This window comes from Octopus bimaculoides, chromosome 7 (assembly GCF_001194135.2).
Source record: "Octopus bimaculoides isolate UCB-OBI-ISO-001 chromosome 7, ASM119413v2, whole genome shotgun sequence".
NCBI lineage: Eukaryota > Metazoa > Mollusca > Cephalopoda > Octopoda > Octopodidae > Octopus > Octopus bimaculoides.
The window spans coordinates 29,667,277-29,671,642 of record NC_068987.1 but is presented as its reverse complement, the minus strand read 5'-3'; positions in this window follow the sequence as shown (position 1 = coordinate 29,671,642).

Below are 4,366 nucleotides of genomic sequence, written 5' to 3'. Positions count from 1 at the left end.
TATATATATATATATATATGTGAAAGAAAAAAATAGGATTGAAAAATCCTAGCAGATATCAAGTAAGAACTCAGTATAAAGGAATAAGGTAAAATTTCCAACAAGTAGATACCAGTAAATGTATGTAGAATACAAATCCTAGGTAAATCCTCATGTATGGCAGGGAAATCCTATAATTGTTTTAATTGTATTAGCATATACATACATAATACATAAATATATATATTCACACACACACACAATATTATTAAAATGAAATATATGTACGAATATTTATATCAACACAACATTATGAAGGTAATCCAAATTGGTGAAAATTCTGACAGAACATCTGAAAAAAGTTTTAGCTGTTAAAAAACGCTGACAAAAAGAAACGCCAAACCAAATTTAACTTCAGACATTCATTCATTCAACAAAGAGCAACGTCATTGAATAACTAATTTAGCTTATAAAATAAAATAAAAAATGCCATACTAATTCCATATATTTTGACAATTTGAAATCTACATAAAAAAAAACCTAATGTAGAAAACGAGTATATTTATCTATAATTCATAACGTCACTGGTTATCTAAAGAACCAAAACTACACACAAGAATTCAAAGTTATGCTTAATAGATAACAAAAGAATAAAAACTCAGATAATAATTCTACGTAATGCTTAATAGAAACTTATGTACTTTACGTCGCAGTAATCAATTACCTATTTATTTATTTAATATAATAACCCCTTCAATAGGAATTAATCTTATTTTATAATATTACTGGAGAATTACTATATTCAACAACATATACAACCACTGAGGATCTCACTGGGTAATTAAACAAATAAAAATTACAGAAAAGACAAGCAAATATCTATATATTCACTATAATAAACTCTTATATAGGAATTAACCTTATTATATAATAATTGAAAAATTATAATAATTAATAATAATATATACAATTATTGATAATTACATTAGATAACTAAAGATTAAAAATAACGGATAAGATAATTGAATACCTATCTATTTTTATATTATACCCTTGTATAGGAATTAAGTTTATTATATATTAATTGAAAAAGATAGGGCCAAGTTCCCTTTTATAACATTGACAACAAATATTTGTTTGATGGGGACGCGGGAAATAGGCTCGTCCATAATGGGTACCTACCATTTATTTTATAGGACCTTGGGTTTAGAAAAGAAAGTGAACCACGTTAACGCAAGAATTCAAAAAAAAAAAAAACGTTGCCTAAATTATAGAATACATATTCCTTGATCAATTAAAAATAGCAGCCAAATGTACTTTAAGTTTATTGTATCGTTTCAGAAAGTGAAGCATCTACTGGACAATTTTATCCTCATTATTCTAGAGATATACGAAAAGATGAATTAATCATAAGAAATGTTCCTCTTATATTAATCATAAGTAGAATGTCTTTGATTATAGATTTACTCAGACGAATAATTTGGGAGTAAACAACAACAACAACAACAGCACCGAAAACCACTTTATCCCAGAAACCAGTGCAAATAATTATTGACAAGAATTGTCTTCTCCATAACATTCGACTAAATAAATATTTGAGAAATGTGCGGTATGTAAATATATATGTTGGAATGTAAATATTGTGTAGGAGTATAAATATTTAGAAGCCTCTTCAGCATTCGTCACATACTTCTTTATAAATACATTGGGCGCAAAACATAGACCATTGGTTCCACCGGTTTTCCGTTACTACTCTTTAACCCTTCGACTGTCATGTGCATTACACATATTTCCTTGGCGTCCATGCCTTATATATGTTACAGGTTCCCATTTTTTTACCACTTGAGGAACTTAGGACAAATGAAAGAAAAGCTTTATATTACACATATTAAAGCTTATGTGTGGAGGTGCAATGGCCCAGTGGTTAGGGCAGCGGACTCGCGGTCATAGGATCACGGTTTCGATTCCAAGACCGGGCGTTGTGAGTGTTTATTGAGCGAAAACACCTAAAACTCCACGAGGCTCCGGCAGGGGATGGTGGCGAATCCTGCTGTATTCCTTCACCACAACTTTCTCTCACTCTTTCTTCCTGTTTCTGTTGTACCTGTATTTCAAAGGGCCAGCCTTGTCACACTGTGTCACGCTGAATATCCTCGAGAAATACGTTAAGGGTACACGTGTCTGTGGAGTGCTCTGCCACTTTCACGTTAATTTCACGAGCAGGCTGTTCCGTTGATCGGATCAACTGGAACCCTCGACATCGTAAGCGACGGAGTGCCAACAATAATAGAGCTTATGAAATAAGGATAACCGGAATTATGAAAGCAAGCTTGGACGTTAAGGACAAATTTAGGAAAATTTTTTTAGACGTGCAAAGGGTTAAGCGGTGAACTTAATTCCTGTTGTGAACATCTTCGCTCTTATTTTCTTTACATCAACAGGTTTACGAATGAAATGACCCTCTAGTAGCTTTATTGATAAATGTGCTTTTGTCGAGAATTCTTAGTAAGAAACTGCGAAGCTGTTTTTCTGTTGACTTCCTTCGAGCATTTATTTCGGCAAGACAAAGACAAGTTCCCCATATCTACCTGGGCATTCAGGAAGTAAAGGACCAGAGAAAATACCACAAAATATTTTGTTCAACGCTAATAATTCGGCCAATCTACACTGACCTGAACCGTCACTTTATTGTATTTTTTTTTCCAACAGTATATAAAGCGAAAATGATGTAGGTGCGAATCGAATTCAGAATGCAGAGAGTCAAAACAAGTATCGCAAGGTATTTTGTCGGGCGTTCTAACGATTTTATGTTCCTTTCAGTTATCTTTTAGTAATCAATAAAAGAATTCTCAGCAGTGCGCTAGGAAGTCGATTGAACAGTATAAACGTCTAAAAGTTTACAGCAATGTGATACTACATTATTTACATTATTTACATTTGACGGATATTTGTCCTCATCTTGTTTGTTGTTAACACAACGTTTCTGCTGACATACCCCCCAGCCTTCATCAGGTGTCTTGGGGAAAATTCGAACCTGGATTCTCATTCTTAAGGTATTTTTCGATGTCGTTATTATTATTATTATTATTATTATTATTATTATTATTATCATTATTATTCAGGTCACTACCTGGAATCGAACTCGGAATCTTGGGGTTAGTAGCCCGCGCTCTTCACCACTACGCCACATGCTTGTGTGCTACTGACCCCAAGATTCCGAGTTCGATTCCAGGCAGTGATCTGAATAATAATAATAATAATAATAATAATAATAATAATAATAATAATAATAATAACATCGAAAATACCTTAGGAATGAGAATCCAGGTTTCGAAATTTCCCTAAGACACCTGAAGAAGGCTGGAAGCTATAACAGCCGAAACGTTGTGTTAACAACAAACAAGATGAGTACAAATATCCGTCGAATGTTAATAATGTAAATAATGTACATAATTCCTCATCTCTTAAATATAGAACTGAATGTGATACTAAACATATTTCATGTATTTAACCAAGAAGTATTGATTAATTAGAATGACATATTTAATGATAAGGAGAAACAATGATTAATCTTAATCATTAATTCTGATCAAGAAACGTAGGGGAAACAATTCCGAAATATAAATTAATTAAAAGCTAATTAAAAACAAATGAAGTGAAGCAGTGTGTGTGTGTATGATCTTTGGCACCATACAGTACCAACTACAGATATGTTGTATAAAACTACTGCATCAATCTGTCGCCTTGTACCAATATGAGAAATCAGTATTTGTATAAACGTCTGTTGATGCCTTAGAATTTCCACAAAATAATTTCCAGCGACATTCTATTCCTCCTTTACTCAATCTTTTCCCTTTTCCTTTTTTTCTTCAACAAACTGTTTTCTTCCTTTAGAAATGCTTACTTTGATCTTGTCTTCGATTATTTTCTTTGCTCTCCTTTCTGTACAAATAACATGTTAGACAATTGTATAATTTTACATTTAGATTATATATAAATATATTTACTCTACGGCCATGTTTTCATACAGCATTCGTTTGCATGACTCTTCGTCAATGTCTACGCGCAGGCGTGCACACATACCCGTACAATTTACTTATTTGCATATAGTATTTGATATCATGCGTTTGGTGAACAATAGCGTTGTTGGTTACTGATTTCCAACAACAGACCAATCACTGGTTCGCCTTACCACACCAACTCCAAAAAGAGTGTTTATGCAGCTCAGGCAGAACAAATACCATAACGTATGTTTTTGCCTTTTTCAAACGCAGCGCTTTATAGATTTTCTCGTTGATACTTATATCGTTTACGGTGTATATCACCGGAAAATACGCACACACGCACATGCACATAGCACATAACTATATATATATGTATATATATA